This window comes from Leptonychotes weddellii, chromosome 13, assembly GCF_054177405.1.
Source record: "Leptonychotes weddellii isolate Sample4059 chromosome 13, ASM5417740v2, whole genome shotgun sequence".
NCBI classification, from domain to species: Eukaryota; Metazoa; Chordata; class Mammalia; order Carnivora; family Phocidae; genus Leptonychotes; species Leptonychotes weddellii.
The window spans coordinates 68,649,337-68,672,225 of NC_138381.1; the positions used below are offsets into that span (position 1 = coordinate 68,649,337).

General features: G+C 43.0%; 1 protein-coding gene across 1 annotated transcript in view; it reads right to left on the minus strand.

Moving 5' to 3' along the window:
- SRRM4 (serine/arginine repetitive matrix 4) overlaps nucleotides 1-20,744 on the minus strand; it is a 399,023-nt gene extending 378,279 nt beyond the window's left edge. Inside the window, exons 1-2 of the mRNA XM_081802086.1 lie at nucleotides 16,236-20,744; nucleotides 13,952-14,123 (exon numbers count right to left, since the gene is read on the minus strand). The gene's annotated coding sequence lies outside the window, so the exon portion shown is untranslated. The remainder of the gene's footprint in view (nucleotides 1-13,951; nucleotides 14,124-16,235) is intronic.
- Between the last annotated feature and the right edge of the window lie 2,145 nt (nucleotides 20,745-22,889).

Here is a 22,889-nt window from a genome sequence, read left to right on the forward strand (position 1 = left end):
TGTGTGTGGCTATACACATGTGTTAGGCTGTGTGTATGTGCTCATGCTCATACTGTATAGCGTAGAGAGAAAGAAATTTACATTCTGGGTCACAATTTGCATTCTCTTTGCATTTGGGCATGTACCTTTTGGTTGCAAAAATTCTTGCTTGTTTGTTTTCCTTAGAACTCCTCTCCTTTTTCTAAAGCATGATCCCCACTTGTTCATAGAATGATGAAAAAGCCCCCATTGGCAAAGTGGAGGCTGCCTCTTAAGGGCATATAAAAAGAACTACAAAACTCACTTAAACCTTTCCTACTGATAAATTATAGGGAGATTTCCTCAGTAAAGAAGACAAATGAATTATACAGTATTTCATTCCAATGCACTCTCCTCCTTCACTCTATATATTTCTACGACATTATTGGAAGAAGAATAGCTCTATAAGAGGCAGGCTCTACAGTCAGCCTGCCAGTGTCCCCCTCCACCATCCCCAGACTTGGTGTCTTCCTCAAAATGGCTTGACAGCTTTGTCCCCCTCCCTGACTGAGAGGTCTCCATCTGGAAACGACTGGCTCTGTCATCAACAAAACCCACCTGCCGTGTCTCTATCTCCTTCCCTCTTCTGCGTCTCACCTTAGGATTCTCCCCTTCCCTCCTGTTTCCAACTCTTCCCCTCCTCCCCCTGTTCCTTCCTTTGTCCTCCCATCCTCACTCATAAAATTAAGGAGCAGAAGTAGTTAACAGGCAGGGAATTGGTGTCAGACTCAGCCCTGCCATTTACTACCTGTGTGACCAGAACAAGTGTTTAACCCCTGAGAACCTCAGGTTTTTCATCTGAAAAACGAGGGTTACAGTAAGGATTAAATGCAATGTGTAAGTAAGGGGCTTAGAACAGTGCGTGACTCAGGGTAAGCGCTAAATACATATTAGAAGGACCTATGAAATTCATGATGAATCCCAAAGGGGACGAGAAAAATTTCCCCATTGAATAGTTATACATCTGTTAAGAATAGGCTTATCTCCGATCTTAGCCCTGATTCTTGTTCTCTGGTCAAGAATGAATTAGTCTGATATCAAACGAGGGTTCAAATGTGACCTCTACAACATACTGGCTTCACGACCACAGGAGAGACTAAAACTCTCCAGATACCAGCTTCCTCAGCTATCAAATGATGACAGTATTATTCCCCACCTCTCAGGGAGGTATAAGGAATTAGTTTAAAGCCCTTAGCTCAGAGTCTGGCACAGAGCAAGTGCTCAGTAAGCAGTGATTGTTAAGAGTTGGGGTATCTGGGGCATCTGGGTGGCTCAGTCAGTTAAGCGCCTGTCTTCAGCTCAGGTCATGATTTTAGGGTCCTGGGATCGAGTCCCACATCAGGCTTCCTGCTCAGCAGGGAGTCTGCTTCGCCCTCTGCCTCTCAAAAAATTGCTCTCTTTCTCTCTCAAATAAATAAATCTTTTTTTTTTTTTTAAAGAGTTGGGGTATCCCACCGCCTCTGCAGCCAATGACCTCCCCTTGCCCATTTTCAACCCTCTTCACTCCCCATTCACATACAAAACTAGAAAAGTTCGTAAGAGTGTCTATCCAGTGCTGTATCTGCCATTTGTTGCTAACAAAATATCCCAAACCCGAGTGGCCAAAAACCACCACAATCATTTATTTTGCTCACAAATCTGCAATTTGGATAGGGCTTGGCAGAGATGATGATTCTCTGCTCCAAGCAGAATTAGGTGAGGCAGCTCAACTGGGATCTGGAAGATCTATTTTCAAGATAGCTCATTCACATGCCAGCTTGTCGGTGCTGGTTTCAGCTGGGAATCCAGCCAAAGCTATGGGCTGAAGAACTTCGTTCCCCTCCACAGGCGGCTTGGGCTTCCTCACAACATGGTGGCCATGTCCCTAAAGTGCACATCCTAAGAGAACAAGGAGGAGGAGCATAGCATTTTTGTGAACTAGCCTGTAACGTCATAGAATACCATTTCCGCAATATTCTACTGCTCAAGGTGGTCACAAGGTTGTAGGGGAAATGGCAAGGACTCTTGATGGGGAGGAGCAAGGCTCTAAAAGCGCATGTGGGATTGGAGATATTGTTGTGGCCATCTGTGGAAAATACAACCTGCCATACTTAGCTATGTTATACGTCCCACCCCCCTTCAAGGAAAACTTTCGACCTTAATTGGTTATCTCCCCCTTAATCAGATTACAGCTAAAGAAAGCCAAGCCGGGAACCCTGTATTAGGACACTGAACTGTCTTCATATCCACTTTGAACTCGTTTGGATTTTCTGTGTGAATCTGCTGGTTTCAGTGGCTTTGACTGTTTTCTTCATGTGGTCATTCGCAGGAGGTGGTTCTGAGAAAGGTGGGTGGGGGCAGCACCAGAGAATACCACAAATACTGTGGTCAAGTTCAACCACTCACTCACAATTGTAAAAATTCCTTAGGCAATAAGCTTCTATGTGATGTGATGCGATGTGAGCCCACCCTTTCATGGACAGCTGACTGGCTTCGGTTTAATCACCTGACCTCAAGGCAGCCATCCCAAGTCGTAGTGCATAAAGATGAGATGAACCAAACAGATTCTCTCTCACAGGAATGTGAACTAAGAAACAGGAGGAGGCATCTGTTCATGGGAATGGAAAGTGAAAGTTCATAAGGCAGAGTGGGGATGGAGCCACCTTAAAAGTCTTGTACCAGCTGGTATTTTGGTAAGCAGAAACGGAGTTACACATGAGGTAGGTCTGTGGAAAGGAGAGTAGAACAGTCCCAAAGTAAAGACAGAGACCATGAGTTAGCAAAGGAAAAGAGGTCATTAGAGCTATTTTAGATTCTGGTAACTTTCCATTCTAGTTCCAGGGACTTCATGATTAAGCCCCTTTTATTCCCAGAGTTGGAATGCTGAATCATATAGTAATTCTATTTTTTACACTGTTCTTTATATTCTATTTTATTTATTTTATTCTATTTATTTATATTCTATTTTATTTATGCTGTTTTCCATAGCAGCTGTATCATTTTACATTCCCATCAATGCACAAGGGTTCTCTTTTCTCCACCTTCTCATCAACACCTGGTATCTTTTGTCTTTTTGATAGTAGCCATCCTGACGGGTGTGATATGTCATCCTGAGGTGATATGTCATTGTGGTTTTGTTTTGCATTTCCCTGGTGATTAGTGATGCTGAGAATCTTTTAATATTCTGGTTGGCCATTTATATGTCTTCCTTGGAGAAATGTCTATTTAAGTCCTTTGCCCATCTTTCAATCAGGGTTTTTGTTTTTGTTTTGGATTTTTTGGTGTTGTGTTTTGTTTGTTTGTTTTTGCTATGGATAAAGAAAATGTGGTATATATATACAATGGAGTATTATTCAGCCTTTTAAAAGAAGGAAATCTTGCCATATGCAAGAACACAGAGAACCCAAAGGACATTATGCTAAGAAATAAGCCAGTCACAGAAGGACAAATACTGCATGATTTCACTTATATGAAGTATGAAAATAGTCTAATAGAAACAAAGAGTTGAATGGTGGTTGCCAGAGGGGGGGGGGGCAGGTGGCGGGAGAAGAAAATGAGCTGCTGTTCAATGAATATAAAGTTTCAGCTATGCAAGATGAGAACAAGCTCTAGAAATCCGCTATACAACAGTGTTCCTACAGGGAACAATACTGTAGTGTGCACGTAACACCTTAAGAGAGTGTCTTTCATGTTAAGAGTTCTTACAATTTAACAATTTTGTTAAAGTCTCCTTTATTTACACTAGCCTATGTTCCCTCCCAGTTCTCCCACTGCCTTGTCTCACTAAAACATGTATTCACCCATTTCAGAGATAAGGAAACTGAGACTCAGAAAGGTAGCCAACTTACCCGAGGTGACACAACCTTTGAGCGACTGACGAGCCTGGAGTGAGAGCATCTGGGACACCCAAGTCCTTTCCTTCCATATCTTTTTGAAAGGTCATCCCTCTCTGACCTGTCCCTTTCGTTAACCCTACCCTCTCCAACACTTGTTCCTTGGAGGCTGCCATGAAGATATTTCTGCAATAACCCTGCCCTTGAAAGATGACTTTGCCTTGGGATTCCATCTTCCTGATGGCATTCTTTGATTCTACCCCTTCCTCGAGCTGAGTTAATTGCCAAGACTGTGGGGAAATCTCACCAGCTCCTCAGTTCAGCCAGCAGGACCCCCATCCTTAACAATGCAACTTTCTGACAAAGTATGATGGATGGCCTCAGACAAAACTTTCCTAGCAGGGGATTGGAAGAGAAAAATAATTAAAAGCAAAATGGAAGGGGGGTGCAGAGATTTCTTCCCATTGATTTCTTTGCCAATGAGAAGTCTTTAAAAATCACTTTTTAGCTGTAGCCCATAGATGTCTGAGCTGTTATGCTGAGAGGGAGAGAGAAAAAAAATCAAACTCTGAACCAGATCAAACTGTGATCTTTCATTCTCCTGAACAGGTAGCCATCTTGGTAAAGAGCGAATTAGAAATTCAAACAAAAGAAAGAGCAAATGTCTGGGGCAGGCTTGGCTTTGGGCAAAATTGGGAGTTGGCAAAGTCTGACTTCAGAACCACGCAGTGCCCGCATTCTCCCTGTGATCCCCACCTGAGGCAGAATCTGCCTTGAGTTAGGTGAGCAGAGAAGGAACTTGGCTTTGTCTCCCTCTCAGCTTCCCCTTCTGCTTCCTGTAGACCTCCTGTCACTTGTCCCATCCACTCTAGGTGTGACCTCTCCCTTCAATGTTCTCCGATGCTAGTCACAGACCCCCAGGAGGGGCTGGGAGTTAAACCAACTATTAATTAGTTCATAATGAAATCTAAACTGTAGATACCTCTCCCCACCAATCCAAGGGTATTTGAGATTTGAAAAAGGGAGCTCTTCAAGACACACTCTGTGATAAAGGAATAGTAGGCAGTGTGTTGACTGAGGAATGCGGTGGATGCTGCAAGGTGCTGCCAAGATCCCCCTTCAGAAATGAAGGATGTAATAGCTCAACTCCTGAAGTGCTTTCAGGAGAGCCCTTTGCAATCAGCCCCTTTCAGGGACTGCCTCAGCCGGAGAGAGCTACCTCATCTGAGGTCATGCCCAAGGTCATGCAGACTTTCCCAGGCAGCCAGCACCAAATTACTAATTAACAGCGGGTATGTAGACTCAGCCTTCTTGCTGAGACAACTTCAGAGACAAGTTGGGAAAATCACCCCCTCTTCAGAACTCTCCCTCAGGTTGGCTGAGGTTTCTGTTAAGAGCCAGTTGCAGCTCCATTTCCTCCTCTTTTCAATCCTGCTTCAGCTCCATTTCCTCCTCTTTTCAATCCTGCTTCCTTCTCACCGCCCCCCCCCCCCCCGTATTGATCCCAAGAGCTCTCTGGAACAAACCCCCTGCATGCCAGTCCCCATCTCGAAGTCTGCTTCCCCAAGGAATCCGACCGATGAAGGTGCAGTCGAAAGGCCTTCCTGGAAGAGCCCACATGTTGCATAACTCCGGGGCACCACCCTTCCAATCGTACTGTTTGAAAATTGTATTCCCTAGAGTTTGGCAGCTTCCTGTTGGTGCCTCAAGTCACGCTGCCCAATCACAAGCATGAATTCACGTGCACCCAGCTAGCCACCTGACCAACCTCTACGATTGGCTCTTGCAAGTACCTGAGTCTCTCACGGTGGGCTGTTTCTGCCACCTGGGGCTTTGCAGCGTGCTTTCTCTGCACCACTCCCTGACCTGCCAAGCTGTTTCCCTACATCCTGACACTTCTCCCACATCTAGGCTTCCTCAAAATGTGCATGCTCCATGTTTGCCACTATGTGGTACTAGGCAAGTATTTACCCTCTGAGCCTCCACTTCCTTGCTTTTGATGTGGCACAGACTGCCAACCGGCCCCCAATCAATATCCATTTTTCCCTTCTTCCCTTCCCAGAGCATATGGTCACCCACCTAGAAACTTCTCAGCCTGTCTTGCAGTTATGACATGTGACCACATTCTGATCAGTGAAATGTAAGTAGGAGAAACTGCATGGTATGTGCAAGTTCCATATTGCACCCCCTAAAAGCAAGGTGTTTTCCCTCCACATTCCCTTTCTCTTTTCTGCTGGCTAAGAAGTTACAAGTGAACAGCTGCATTGAATCCAGTAATGGAAGCCAGCTTCAAACCACCAAACTCTACCAGTACGTGAGGGAGAAATAAGCTTCTATCTTGTTTAAGCCACTCTATATAGGGTCCTCCTGGATACAGCATTTTAGCATGTAACATAACCAATACATGTGAAATGAAGATAATGACCCTTACCTCACAGACTTCGGAACATCTAGCCACCCTCAATGAGCTTTCCTCATCCTGCTTCTGTTGAATCTCATCTCTAGAATGAGGGATTTCAAAAGACTGATCTCCGGGCACCTGGGTGGCACAAGGTTAAGTGTCTGACTCTTGGTTTCAGCTCAGGTCATGATCTCAGGGTGTTGATTTCGAGCCCCGAGTTGGGCTCCAAACTCAGCGCAGAGTTGGCATGGGACTCTCTCTTCCTCTCCCTCTGCCCCTCCCCACTGTCTCTCTCTCTCAAATAAATGAATCTTTAAAAGATTGATCTCAAGAAATACAGAAAAACACAAGCAAAGATCCTGAGTTCGGGGCCCAGATAAGCCAGAGTTCACCCTACACAAACTAATACAGGGCCAAGTCCCTTATCCTCTCTGTGCTTTGTTTCTTTTACTGTAAAATGAGGATAAGAATTGTAGTTGCCTCACTGGGTTGTTGTGAAAGTCAAATGAGAAAGCGTATGTAACACGCTTACATAAATGTATGCTATATCATAGATGCAAAAATAGACTCTCAACCAAGGACAGCTATTATTACCCGAGAGGCCACTTTGCCTAAGGAATATGAGCATGTGCTCTGGAACCAGACAGTCTGGATCTGAATCCAAGCTCCCCCACCTGCAATATTTATAAACTTAGGTGGGTTACTAAATCTCTCTGGGTCTTAATTTCCACCTCTATGAACTAGGGATTAAAATAGTATCTACCTCATAGGCTCATCACAAGGATGAAATGAATTGATAATTTTAAAGTCCTAGTAGAGGGGCACATGGGTGGCTCAGTCCGTTAAGCATCTGCCTTCAGCTCAGGTCATGATCTAGGGTCCTGAGATCGAGCCCCGAGTCAGGCTTCCTGCTCAGCGGAGAGTCTGCTTCGCCCTCTCCCTCTGCCCCTCCCCATTGCTCAGGCTCTCTCTCTCTCTGTCTCTCTCTCACTCTCTCAAATAAAAAAAAAATCTTAAAGAAAAATAAAGTCCTAGCAGATTGCCTAGCAGGTGGTGAGTGTTCAAAAATTCTACCTATTATCATTATCAAAGACTTCTTCCAGGGCTGATATATTAGGACTCTCCTCACAAAACTGAAAAGCAACAAGAGTCTTCACCAAGGGATACTGCAAACTCCAATGCTCTATGAAAATGAAATCTGCCCTTGCTGACCTGCTGTTAGCTGAAATTCTCATTATTAGAACCACATCTTCAAATTGTGGTGTTTTCATAAAACTCCTAGCCCCAAACCAAAATATATTAACAGAAAATGAGACTACTTGGCCTGTTTTGTAATTCAGCAGAAATACACTAGTCATTTATCCATTCAAACATTTTCTAAGAAGCTATAAGCACAATTCAAGACTCTTAAGGTATAAAAGCATAATAGAAATCAGTTTCCCCAGACTACTATCTCTGATTGTAAAGAAAAAGGACAATGGAAGACACCGTTCATTGCCTCAGCAATATCTATTCCCCTCTTTCTTGATAACGAAACCAAATTTCATTTGGAAAAATAAAGTGCCAACTCCAGGGAGTGGGCTGTCATTGGTCTAGGTTAATCATGACACTCTCGTTCCCTCTTCCCAGCCTCTCTTGCAGCTAAGGATGGTTATGTGACCCAGGTACAGGGAACAAAGATAAGCAAAATCTACTGAGGGAGCAGTCCTGAGAAAGCATCTGCTTTCCCATTAAGAGGAGACAGAAGCAGCTGGTGTTGTGCCCTTGCCTTTTCCCCTGCCCACCTTCTTCCTGTCTTGAACATATATGTGATGTCTGAAACAAAAGCAGCTACCACATGGTCTTAAGATAATGGACATAAAGGAAAGGCTGAAGAAAGAACAGATACACTGGTCTTGACATTCCCATGCCACTCACTGGACCAACACCAGTAACCATTGACTTCCGGACCCCTTGTTGTAAGTTACTACAGAGGAGTTTTACTTGCAGCTAAATATATTCCTACTGCACAGGTCCTTCCACAGAATATGGCGCTGTAGCAGGCAGGTCCAGATAGCAGTTTCCAAGACATGGAGATGTGTTCTTGTATCCGAGTTGTGGGGATGATATGAAGGATGTGAAGAGGGTGCTAAAACTAAACCATTCCTATGTCATTACTTTACCTGTGACTATCATCTAATTCAACCCAGTCTTCGGTGAATTTCCCAGGCTCAAATACAAGTAGCTTACTGATAATCCTAAAGGGGCACAATTCACCTAACAGCATATAGAATACGTGGTCCTTGCCCTCAAATAATAGCTCTGCTCAATTTGGGCAGCCACCCTCCCCAGCCCACAGCACTGTTCCTTTCCTATCATTTTTCTTCTAGCACATGGCAATTCTGTCCCAAAGGCTTCCAGTGCCTTTTCAACTCTGTAATCAGCCAGCAGTTGGTAAGACCTATTAATATTTCAGTTCATTTTTCAATTGCAGGGCCATGATACTCATTGAACACAGACCATCTCTTCATCTACCACAAAACACACCCAAGTGTCTCAAAATGCACTTTTGGTTACAAATGAGATAGTTACAAAATACCCTTCAGGACCTCAGAGAGCACCCTTCCAGCGACCTTCCAGGTCAACACAAGGTCAATTTCTCCAGGACCCCTTCCACAATCCAAGGCATGACATTGCCTCTTCTTGGCATTATTAACCAGGAAAAATAAACACAAAACCGAACACTGGCTGGAGTAAGACAGCCATTTCTTTAACCTGAAATATGGCCATCCTCCTCACAATGACTCTCACAATGGGTAAGAAATGCAGCTAAAATATATGGAGTACAGGGGGCGCCTGGGTGGCTCAGACGGTTAAGTGTCTGCCTTTGGCTCAGGTCATGATCCAGGGGTCCTGGGATCGAGCCCCACATCAGGCTCCCTGCTGAGCAGGGAGCCTGCTTCTCCCTCTCCCTCTGCCTGCCACTACCCCTGCTTGTACTCTCTCTCTCTGTCAAATAAAAAATAAAATATATGGAGTACATACTGTTTCAGGTATGGGGGTAAATGCTTTAAGTACATTATTTAATTTTATTATTTCACTGAGATCCATACAGCTAGAGTGACCATATATTCTGGCTTACATGGGACCATCCTGATTCATACTTGCTATTCTGGCCTTATTATTAATAGCACCCATTTCACCCTCAAAAGAATGCTCTTTTACAGTTATAAAATACATAAGTCACAGGGATGTCATGTACAGCTTGGGGAATACTGTAATAATACTGTATTAACTTTGTATGGTGATACAGTAACTAGACTTATGCTGATCAGTTGGTAATGTACAGCAAATGTCAAATCACTGTGTTGTACATATGAAACTGATAGAACATTGTATGTCAATTATACCTCACAAAAATGCCTTTTTAGATGGTAAATTGCACGGTTATCTTAGCTATGGTCAGGCCACCTGGGTTAAATTCTAATACTTCCATTAAGAGCTTTGTACTAGTTGCCTTGGTTTCATCACATAAAATGAGACTCATAATAGAAGTATCTCTCACTATCTGAATTATTTTAATCCAAATTCAAGAACATACCACATAGTAAAATATGTCAGTAGGAATTCATAGGATTGTGTGTGTGTGTGCAGGAGAGAAACATATATTTAAAGTACATACAAGCTTAGCAGACTAATGACATTTAGCAAGTGTTCCACAATGTGGTAGCTTTTCACTTCTGTTTTTCCATCTGTAAAATGGCAACAACATCTTATGTTTCTGGAACCTATCTGGGGTTCAGTGAATGGTTAGGATTATTATCTTAATCTCGGGAAATCTAGCTCCCTCTGAGATGGAAGGCATAAAGTGGTCTAGAGATACATAGTATCATCGAGGGTTGCTTAACAGGCTTCTTCCATCCTGTCCTCTTCCCTTGAAAGGAAGCATCAATTCTGGCATTATGACATCTGTCCCATGTGAGCAATGCAGAGCCAGAAGAACGTGAGATGACTCAGGCCCACCTGCCATAGGCTGATGGATGGCAAGCCAGTGAACTGCTCAGACTGGTTCAAGCACCCATCTGCCACGTGCCAGGAAAGAAGCTGGGGTTCTAGTGCAGCCATTGACATCTGTCCAGGTATCTGATATCGTAGCTAAATTGAGATTGGCAATCAACAGAGATATCTCCAGAGGCCTCATTTTCACACGTTCTTACTCACCTCGCCAGCGTGTCATTTTGCAGTGGTGGAACCTACATTCAGGGCTGTTGTCCCTGTTCCAAAGCAATTGTCTGAAGTTCCCCAGTTCCACCTCCACTGTCCCCACCCCGTCTTAAATCACCTGCAGCAAGGAAACCATTTTATTGACGGCCACTTTCCTCAAGGTGGGCTTAGAGATATCAAATTGCGCAACCATGGAAAATCTACATAGAACCGGATTGCTTTAAAAGTCTGATGCGGGGGCGCCTGGGTGGCTCAGATGGTTAAGCATCTGCCTTCGGCTCAGGTCATGATCCCGGGGTCCTGGGAAAGAGTCCCACATCGGGCTCCTGACGCAGCAGGGAGTCTGCTTCTTCCTCTCCCTCTGCCTCTCCCACTGCTCATGCTCTCTTTCTCTCTCTGTATCTCTGTGTCTCAAATGAATAAATAAAATCTTTAAAAAAAAAAAAAAAGTCTGATGCGGTGGGCGCCTGGGTGGCTCAGTGGGTTAACCGTCTGCCTTCAGTGCAGGTCATGATCCTGGGATCAAGCCCCATATGAGGCTCCCTGCTCAGCGGGGAGTCTGCTTCTCCTTCTCCTTTCACCCCTCCTCCTCCTGGTGCTCTCTCTTTCTCGCTCTCTCTCTCTCAAATAAATAAAATCTTAAAAAAAAAACTATAAAAATCTGATACACTCAATTTACAGATCAAGAAACTGAGATTCAAGAAGAGAAGAGACTTGCCCAATGTAATATTCAAATTATTTTGGCATTAGAATGGGTTGGGAGCAGGACGCTGGAGTCCAACTACCTGGCTTCAGATTCTACCTCCACCACATTCAAGTTACTTTAATCTCTCTGTGCCTCAGTTTTCTCAGCTATAGAATGGGACTAATCACAGCACCTACCTCCTTTATTGTGGTGAGGATTAAATGAGACAGTGCACATAAATCCCTCAGCACAGTTTCCTAGGGCTTAGAATTCACATTAGATAATGTTGCTTTTTATTATTTTTAATATTGATGGAGCTGGTATAGGATTCCACATCTCTTAGTAAAAAAACAAAACAAAACTGAACTTGTTAGAATCTGGGTGCATCCTCATAAAAAAAGGACTTTTTAAAGTTTTAGATTTTTCAGTGTTTTTCCTTTATAGCATTTAATGCTCTCATGGTTAATGAACTTGACTTGTATTTCTTTTTTTTTAAGATTTATTTATTTATTTGAGAGAGAGAGTGTGCATGCAAGCAGGGCGAGGGGCAGAGGGAGAGGGAGAGACAGAGAGAAGCAGACTCCCCGCTGAGTGCAGAGCTGGACTGGAGGCTCCATCCCAGGACCCCAAGATCACGACCCGAGCTGAAACCAAGAATGGGATGCTTAACCAACTGAGCCACCCAGGCGCCCCTTGACCAGTATTTCTTAAACTGTATTCCTCAAAAGAGTAGTTTTCTTCAGAGCTAGGAATTCCTTGAAATCCCTAGTTTGGACATCATACAAGTTTAAGAAATACTGGACCTTCGGTTTCCTCCTCCCCTGGAGATTCATAATGCACATGAACACATTAAAGATCTAAGGAGTCCTGCAGGAAAGAAGTTCAAATTATGTTATTTAAGTTGTTATTTCCCAAATATACTTGACTATAAGATCCTTTAGAATATCCCCACTGACACTGGTTATCACACAAATTCCTCAGGAATTGAGAAATTCTAAATTAGAGCAAAGTTTCTTAAAGTCTCCCACTCAAAATCAGAAGCCAAGCCCATATCACCTGACATTCCACAGCTTCCTAACCTAAAAAACAAAAAAACAAAAAAAACTTTCTAGCAAATAACACATACTTGACACCTTCTCCTGAGCCCAAGACTCCCACAGGGCACTGAGTCTTGACAATCATGTTTGTAGAACTTTGCCATCCCACCCCTAAGCCACAGCTGACTGGACCAGAGGTGGACACCTGACTGAGGATGAACCAATCAGATTCTCTCCAGAGAGAGAGTCTCGCATGTCGGGAGGTGTCCCAGCCCTTAAGTTAAAGACCCTCAACTCCTACTGCTGGAGACCCAGCAGCTATTCTACTAATAGCTTCTTTCCCAGCTCACCTAATAGAGTGGTAAAGATGGTGATCAGCATCTCCAGCCTGCATTCTATTCCTCACTTCCCACAATTAACTGAGTCTTGTTGGCCCTGATTGGCCCCACTTGGCTCACTGACTCATCCTGAACCAATCACAAGGAACGTGGGCTTCTGACTGACTGGGCCTGAATTGCATGACCCCTTCTGGAGCTAAGACTAACAAAAACCCATCTGAATCTCACAGGACTGAGAATATAGGAGGAGTAGTTTCCTGCAGCTTCTGCAACCAGAAGACAGGGGGAATAAATGGTGAGCAGACAAAAATAAAGATGTCCACCATACCCAGGGCCACATTATGACTTTTATGGGTTTTAGGCACTTTTATGTTTACGAATCCCTTCCTCCAAAAAAATGTATAGACTTGAAATCATATTTTATGACTGTGTTGGTGTAAAGACAAATATAACCCTGGCTGGATGATACTCATGTTTTTCTTCTGACTTCAAAAGAAATTAAAACATTTTTGTGGGCCTAAGTACTGCACCTACTGTGTCAATTGATAAATCAGCCCTGACCACATCTGCTCTCAGATGAAACCCTCTTCAGCAGAAACTTGTGCCCATGGATGAGCAAGTATTCTTCCTGTATCTGCCTTCCAAACCAACCTCCAAGCTCAACCCCAGAGCTCATGAGGAGAGGCAGCCAATTTTCCCGAAGAACAAACCTGGAGAAAAGGGGAGCCAAGAAAATTACAGGCTTCTTAATCAGTATAATTTTCCTGCTAAAAGGTTTATCTGCCACAGTGCCTTAATCTGCTTCCAAAGTTCACATTCATCAACTGCCCCGTCTCAGAAAGGTGCTGATAGCCCCCTTCACAAATCTCACACTTGCCATAACCGACATTAAATTCATGGCTATTATTTTTAGGATTACATGAAGTCAGTGACCTTTTATTTTCTTCCCCCATAGTTTGAAGAGAGATGAACCAAGGGGATATTTTCATGGAGAGGAAACCAAAGAATGGAACAAGGTGGAAAGAGCCCTAAGTGCTTTGGAATCAGAAGTCCTGAAAGGGACTTTCTGAAGTTAGCTGGAATATCTTTTGTCCTTAATTAATTTACCCTAAAGTATTCTGAGCAGCATGGGGTGGTGCATGCATTCCCATCTGTCATCCACTTGTTTAATGCCCGTGGGTTTTGCATATTTGTGTATCAACTGTAATATTATTAAGCTTTTGTTTAAACCAACTCACTTTTCCCCAACTTCATTCTAAATAATACCATCCAGGAGATCAAAAGTTTGATGAACCAGTTATATTTTTCCTGATACATTTAATTAAATGTTGACTATTCAAATAAAAAATATTTGTAGCTGTAACTCCTAAAACCTTCATGAGTACCCCCAATGACATATACACTCCTGGTGGGACACCTGTCCCTAATTAGCTGTGTGCCTTTAATAAGTCACTTACCGGGGTGCCTGGTGGCTCAGCCGGTTAAGTGTCTGCCTTCCGCTAGGGTCGTGATCTCGGAGTCCCAGGACGGAGGCCCATGTCGGGCTCCCTGCTCAGCAGGGAGTCTGCTTCTCCCTCTCCCTCTGCTTGTGTTCTTGCTCGCTTACTCTCTCAAATAAATAAATAAAATCTTTAAAAAAAAAACAAAAAAACAAGTCACTTACCCTCTCTGATCTTCAGTTTCTGGGCCCAGCTGACGTCTAGAGGTCTATGATTCTGCAGTTCCAGAGAGGGGTTTAGGCAGTTGAATTTTGCGTGATTGTGTTCCTCTCCGCCCCCCACCCTTGGCTTTACTAGCTTTTAATTTTTTGAATATTAATTTTTAAATGAGGAAAAGCCTATATAAGCTTTGAAAATAAAACATATCTTATTTATAAAAAATAAAATATATTCCCAATCCATTTGATTTTCTTTTCTTCAGATTTCTGTCCATCAAGGGCTTTCAAAACTTCGGAGGTTTTGTACATGCTGTTCTCTCTGGAGACAATGCTCTTCCTGCAAGAGTTCATATCTACTCATGCTTCATATCTCAGCTCAAATGCTCCTTGCTCAGGGAAGCCTTTCCAACCTATTATCACCATTTCCACTGTAAGTCACATCCTCCTATTAAATGCTTCCATATTATTCTGTTTCTCCAGATGTAATTTTATTTAAATTTGTGGGATCATTTCATTAATGTCTGACCTCTTCCCTAGACTATACATTTCATGAGGGCAGGAATAGCATTTGATTTCCTTGCCACTGTTGTTTCCAGAAATTTCTATAGTGCCTGGCACATGGTAGGCACCCAGTTTATTGAATGAACAACATTTCTGGGAGGGGGTGGTTTTGAAATTTCATAGAAACTAATATTTCTTTTGGTAACTTGTTCTAGGGTGTCTCAACCTTTTCAGTCCCAAAATCATCCCTAATGTGTAGCCTCAATTCCTCCTCACTTGGCAGAGAAAACATTTTACAAATAGAGTTACACCTGAATGCTGTAGTCTTTTGAGGGCCAAGGAGAAATTACAAGCAGTCTCTCTGATGGAGCCCTGGGAATTTCCTCCCACTCCCCATCCAAGGCAAAAGCCAAATGTTCTTGATGCATGTTAACTGCGAATGAAGCCTACTGTTACCTGGTTCAACGCAATTATCTACAAAGCTGGTCAAAAAGGCTCAGATGGAGGTAGTTTAAGAACAAAGAGGAAGGGAGAACATTATTTGAGTAGCAAGTAGGCAAGCAAAATCCATCATGGTTAATTATTTGCTCTTAATTGTCAGGAAATGAAGGATGGATGGAAGAGGGTTTAAATGGAATAATATTAAAAGTGTTCTTCTACCCAAATGCTGTAGCCAAATTTGCAAGTGAGACTTTTCATAATCCACGGGTTGTTAATTATCTAAACACAGGTCCCTTGGAACTGCCTGAGTGAAGATTAATTAGTTTTTGAAATAATAGCTAAATTGATGCAGGGAAGGAGTTCAGACTCCAAAATAATGGCTGAAAATTAGCCGTCCTATTTCTTCATTTCTCTTTGCTGGGTTCCTAGAGGACATTTATCTCTGTTGCTTTTGCAGAGAGGGCTCATTAATCAAACAGGCAGATGGGCCTTCCCAATTTGTGACGTGGAATGAAAAAGTAGCCCCTCAAAGTGCATAGGAAAAGAAAGGCTGATGATTTTCTGCACAAACTTCCTTCCAAACTCAGTCATGGCCAGATGCTTCCTTGTCAATATGAGCAAGACAAGGCATAAACTCCAAAACCCGATTCTTTTCCCCTGGACTGGAAAATGGGTCTGTGGGCCGAAGGAGGTTTTCATAGGCCCAAATGTCCAGTCCAAAGACTGGACTTCTGACACAGAGAAGGACTTAGTTTCACATATAGAGTCTTTTTTAAAAAAATCTATATAAGTAAAATTAAGGGGTTTTTTTTTTGTTTACTTACCACATTATACAACAACAAAAAAGCAGGGCAGGTTTTCACTAAATTTGGAAAGTACGTTTGGGGTTGATCAACTAAAAAATAGAGATTAGGGGTGCCTGGTGGCTCAGTCGGTTAAGTGTCTGACTTTAGCTCAGGTCGTGATCTCGAGGTCCTGGGATTGAGCTCTGAATCAGGCTCCCCGCTTAGCGGGGAGTCTGCCTGTCCCTCTCCTCTGCCCTTCTCCCTGTTGATACTCTCAGTCTCTCGCTCTCTCAAATAAGTAAATAAAATCTTTAAAAGAAAAAAAAGAAGTCTTATGAGAAATCATGTGAAACATACCTGTAAATGGTCTCTCTGGAGGATGAGGAGGCTGGGCCAATTATTCGAAGATTTTCATGCCGCAGTAGTTGAGGTTTTCGCCTTAGGCATTAAGATCTGACACCATTCTCCCTGGTATCAGAGGAAGCCCTTGGGCAGAAAAGGGAGATGCAGGTAGAAACTGTCCCCAGCTGCAGGTTGAGTCCAGATGGACTGAGGGGGATACACGGTGGGGCATCAACAGTCACTGCAGTAGCTTTGCCCCAGCGTAGGCGACACTGAGGTACAAGAAGTTGGTGACTATCCAGATATGCTATATTACAAAGCTGTGGACAGAGAAAACACACAGTGGATTCAAAGATGAGCTCCTAAATGAAAGTTATACGGGTAGACACTACAAAATAAAGCATGATAGCTTCCCACTGGGGTAACTCTACATACTTTAGTGTATTTTAGAGAAGATACAGAGAGATTTCTTTATGTACGAATGGTTAGAGATTCCAACAACTAAATCTAGGGGGAAATAGTTGATACAGAGTTTGTGTTGATATCCAAAGAAATATCCCCTGTCCTGAATCATTTTCTTCCAAAGCCTCTGGGCTTTCTTGTCTTTTCCCTTCTACTTTGGAACTCAGACCGAGCCAACTTTGTTTACCGCTTATTAGCAAGATCTAGTATTGTCTTGGGTTTGGTTCTCCCAGAAAAAAAGGCAGAAAGGCAATGACTCAAGGAGTCTGAGAAGTGATCCCAGGAAAGGAGGTGTCACTGGCTGAGTTCCCCAAAAAGTAGACTCTGACATGGAGTCAGCATGCAGGATGTTTATTAGAAAATATCCTTGGAATCAACACCTATTAAGAGGAAGGGGAAGGAAGCAGGGATGGGAAGCAGGAGGAGGTGAGCCAGCATGCAGGCCCAGCAACACCTAAGCCAACCCTACAGAGAGCTCTGAAGCTCAAACGACCCTTATGAGTAGCCCAAAACTTGGCTAGGATGGCTAAGCCTTTATAACTGCACACGAATCAGTTGCTGGGTGTGGGCTTTCCCAGAACGAGGTGTGTCCCTGGGCAAGGCAGCTGTCTGCAGCTAGATGATCTCTAAAGGGACTGACAGTTGAAGGTCATCTGCCGGCAGCACTCCTGGCAGCTGGGGCAGCAAGCCTTCAATGAAGGGACATCTGCATGTTGCATCACAGTGTCCAATACAGTAGGAGGGTGGAGTAAGTGAGACAATGAAAGGAAGTAAGTCAATAAACAGTATGTTATTGGAGAGGTTACCACTGTGGGCAATCAGATTATCCCACCTAGGACAGCAATGGAGCTGGGGTATTTCTCTACCAACTCACATCAGTCACTGGTTGAGAGCTAATCCCATGGAGCCTGAACACAAGCTCATGGGGTTCCAGTTACCAGAGAACGCCATTAAGCAGAGTCACTGCGCAGCCCTTTGGGAGCCTTGGGCTGAGAATGCATAAAACGGTGTCACTGGCATATGGGTAGGTACCAAGAGTATCTGCTAAAGCATCAAATGGTTAACCAAGAACAATCCTAAAAGGGTTTTTCTGCCATACAAGACAGCTCTGACCCGTCTTCTCAACTGCCCAATTATCACAGAACCATCCTTTTGCCAAACTGCAATTACAGTGATTTCCCTAAAGTACAAAATTAAACATGTCACTCCCTCTGCTTGAAAGCCCATCCTGCTTCCCTCTGTTATAAGAAAAAGTCCAAATTTCTCACTCTGGCTTAAAAGGCCCACCTCTAAAGCATGACCTTGCCTCACGTTACCTTCTATGACCTACCCAGTTAGATTGTACTCATTTATGTCCCTCAAATTCATCACGTTCTCAAGAGGGCACGTTCTGCATGGAGCACTGGGTGTTATACGCAAACAATGAATCATGGAACACTACATCAAAAACTAATGATGTAATGTATGGTGATTAACATAACAATAATAAAAATTCATCATGTTCTCTTCCTTTCAGGCTTTTGCATGTGGTGTTTCCCTTGCTTGTAATATTCTTCACTTTCCCCCACTCCTATAGCTCCATCAGGTCTCAGTCTAGTGGTGCTCCTTCCAGGAAGGCTTCCTTCTACCACAGAGTGGGTGGATGCCCCCTCCTTAAAATCCCTCCTTATAATCCCCTCCTTACAATCCCAGCATGCTGAACTTCTCCATTGGTAGTATTTATATACTGCATTGTATTTTTTGGTTGACATATCTGTCTCCCTCACTAGACAGAACTTTGCAAGGGCAGAGACCATGACTGGCTCACCAGTATGTTGTCAGTACCCAGCACAAATGCTTGGCACAAGGTAGTTACTCAATAAATTGTGGTGGAATAAATGTGGAGCCAAATTTGCCCCAAACCCACAATGCATGATGCCCTATATCCTTCCCAATTTGGTCCAGTTCCAACAATCACTTTTTTGTTTGTTTATTTATTTATTTATTTACTTATTTTTTGAGAGAGAGTGTGAGCAGGGGAGGGGCAGAGGAAGGGAGAGAGAGAGAGAGAATCTTAAGCAGGCTCTACGCTCAGCATGGAGCACAACATGGGGCTCGATCTCACAACCCTGACATTATGACCTGAGCTGAAATTAAGAGCTGAACACTTAGCCAACTGAGCCACCCAGGTGCCCCCTGCCTCTCCATAATCATTTTGAAGCAATATAGACAACCTCTGCACCAGGGAAGTCTTTGCTGTCTGATCTACCCTTCTGCCAACGGGATCATTACTTTTCATGCCTGGGTATTATGAGAAAAGTGACATTTGGCCTAGGAAGAGGAAGGACACAATGATTCAAGTAAGGAGAGGCTTCTGCACCTTCCAATTATGGAAGTGAAGTGTGTGAAGGAATAGAAGTTCCTACAGAAGAGAATGGTTTGGTTAATCAAGGAAGAGAAGTGCAGATTTAATGAGGACTCTGCAGTGGCTGAGGTGCAGACCTCATCTTTTACAACCACCCGCGGCAAGAAAAAAGCAGATGATGAATCAGAAAGCCAGAATCATTTCCAAGCTGCAAAGATCCAGTCCCCACGCTAATTGACCTCCAGAAGTGACACTGGAGTTTTGGAATTGTACAGGGTCTAAAGGTGTCTACTAACACTGAATATATACATACACGACAACCTAAAAATCCATTCCTAGGTATATGTTCAGTAGAAATATTCACTAAAAGACATGTATAGAAAGGTTCATCGCATCACTATTCACAATGGCCCCAAACTGGAAACTACTGAGATGCCCATCAATGCTAGAATGGATAGAATGGATAAATATGTTGGGGTATGATCATACAGTGGAGTGTGGTAAATAGAATGAAGAAACTATAGGCAGCAATGTGGATGAATATGACAAATGATGAGTGAAATAAACCAGACACAAGGATACTAGTGTATAAAGTTCAAAAACAAGCAAAATAATCTATTCGGTTAGAAGATTCAAGTAAGGAGAGGCTTCTGCAACTTCCAATTATGGAAGTGAAGTGTGTGAAGGAACAGAAGTTCCTACAGGGAGTAGATACCCTTGGGGATGGCAGTGACCAAAAGGGGTGATGGTGGATATTGACAAGTATTTGCAATGATCCATCTCTTGATCTGGGTTCTGGTTACATGGATATGTTCAGATTGCAAACATTCATGGCATCGCATGTGCTTATGATTTGTGCTTTTTGCTATATTTAGGTTATATTTTTTTACTTTAATTTAAAAAATTATTCTAGCCAATGACTTGCAAACCCAAATTCCTGTGTATTTAATGTATGTGAGAGACATGGGTCAGAGGGCCAGGTATGAGGAAAATAAGGAAGAGGTAGGGACTGAGTGAAGAGGGAGTCAAGCCCCTCTAAAGACATTTAAATACAGATTTTGAAAAATCTGTGCTCACCCAACCAAACATGACTGGTGTCCCAATTCAGCCCATGTGTGACCAATTATCAGTCTCTTCAGGTCTGCTCATACTCAACCACCCACAGTCTCTAGACACACCTGACAACATGTCCCTAAGCCTTTGCCCTCACCCTGTCTTCTGCCACCTTCTCCCATGGCAATGCCTTCCTCATCCTCTAAGATCTAGCTCACATGTTTACCAGGTGGAAAGCCTTGCCGTCCCCTCCTCTCTCAGGCACTGATAATCACTTTCTCCTTGTGTTGCCATAAGATTGTGTCTCCCCCAGAGTATAAAGCTCCAAGAGGGCAGAGATTTGTTTTGTTCCCAGCTTCACTGCCAGCACCTTGAACATGGTAAATGCTTAATCTGTATGTTGAAATACAGCTAAAGAAAAACATTTACTTTTGCACTATAACTTTGTTCTTTATCCAGAAAGGTGTAGTTATAAAGCCCATAAACAAGTATGCATAGCCCATCAATCCCCCACACCAAATCCAAAAGACTATAACAGTCCCTTATTGGGATTTGGGTGGTATATTCCAATCCCTATAGACTCCAAAGAGGATCAAGATTTTGAAATTGTTTCCCAATTCTAACACTCTGCCAATGCCTACAAGCTACTCCAGTAGGTCCAAGGATTCCCCCCCGCAAAAAAAGAAATGATACCCCATGAGGAATTACTAATTTGGAAGCCTCCTCCACTTGGACACTCATTCTCTACTTCCCCTTAGCTTATTCAAGCCATTGCTCAATCTTCTTATCCTTAGTTTCCAGTGCAATTTTTCAGCCATTTGGATCCTCCTTTTGTTCCACTGTTGGGTTGGAGATTGTGGCATGAGGAAGGGGCCCAGATCCTTTGGGTGTATTCAGCCTGGCCTCCCTCACAGTGGATTATCAAAAAGTAATCAGATCTATCACAATGCCAAGATTAACATCCTCCACTATCTCATGCTCTAGTCATTATTATGCTCAAAGACATCTATCTCCTTGGTATATGCCACAGGAAGATGGGAGTGGAGGGAGAAAAATATGTTCCCTCCACTCCTCTGTCATAATAATCATCACACTGTGTTTTGACTAAATGTATATAATTTGCTTCCTTTAGGAGACTAAGCTCCCTGAGGGCATGAACTATGTTTTATTTTTCTATACATCTAAGTGTCCTCAGGGCACTCACAGAGGGATGGAGGTGGGTGCCATATGGTGATATGCTCTACTGGGTAGCAGTTGAAAGAAAAGCTGCTGCCACTGGCGAAAAAGGAGCATTTTAAACCAAATTCACGTTTGCCCCCAACAGATTGCATCTGTCCAAAGTTCTGTACTTAGGCTACAGAAGCAAAAAGGCACCAAGTGGGAGTATAGGCGACTGAAAGCTTGGACCATTCAGAATGATGGGTCTCCATATAGCTCTCTCAACTGGAAGCTTCGGGTGCCTGCCCTGCCTTCAGTGTTGAGAATACTGCATGCAGGGTAGAGGATTTAAGATGCTATAAATACATTCTCTGGATGGTAAGAGCATCCACAGGCACCACTAGGCGCCAGGACCGCACACATGGTGGACATGGTTGGGGGCGGGGTGCGGAGATGCTTATTTAATTAAAAATAACGTTTTTCTTAATACAAGCATCATCTAGGTGAATTGTGGAAGATTTCAAAAATACAGGGAAGCATAATTTTTTAAACACATGTGATACAAGTACCTAGGAATAAACATTGTAACTCCTTCCAGGCTTTTATATACCAATCCTGGCACTGGTCGCAGAGAGTGCATCGCAGAGAGTGCTTGGCTGTATCTTCATGCGAATTCAACTCTGTTACACATGGTTTCTGCCAGGTGTAATTCTCTCCTCAGTGCCTCCTCCATGCCCACTGCCATGTCCACTTCCCTCCAGCATCATGACTCTCATCTCTGGTGGACAGTATGCATTTTTTTACAGCTCATTCTCCATTCTATGTCACATGTGCAGTGATGGCATAAACTCTGTGCCCTGCTCCTCTCTTCCCTTTGGACTATCAAAAGCCTATTTTGTAAACCACCAAAAAAAGAAAAATGTGTTATTATGTTCCTGCTATACCCACCCTAATTCTTGTCAAGGTGAGATAGATGCCTCTAATTAAAAAAAGCACACATACTAGGAAAAAGAGAAAATACTACAAACACACACCAACATTTCTGCATTTCATCAAATCCAAGGTGTTAGCAATTACAAGACACCATATTTAAAAATTTGATTGAAGCATAGCATACAGAGAGAAAAGTGTAGAGACGTAAACGTATAGCTCAATGAGTAATCACAAAGCAAACACCTGTGTGACCGCCAGCTGGGTCAAGAAATAGAATGACGCCAGCCCTTCAGAAGCCCCCCCAGCCCCCGCCCTGGCCCCGTTATGTTCTCTCCATCCTCTCAAAGGTAACAACTGTCTTGACACCTAACCCTCTATCTCAGTTTTGCTGGTTTTTTTGAACTTTATGTAAGTAGTATTGTACATTATATATTTTGTTTATGACTTCTATCATTCAACATTATATTTGTGAGACTCATCCTTGACTCACCACTATTTTATGTAGCCCTAAGAAAGAAGAAATGCTACCAGTTAAACTAGGGCACAAAGCTTTCTTATCTCTTACAATTTTTATTTCATACCTACTTAAAGAGCTATTTTAGATTTATTTATTCAGCCTTTTATCACATATTATTCTTATGCACTCATAAAAAAAGGGAAAATATAAGCAGCAAAAGAAATTGGCAGGGCATTCCTAAAACTCCTATGTGTTCAGAATC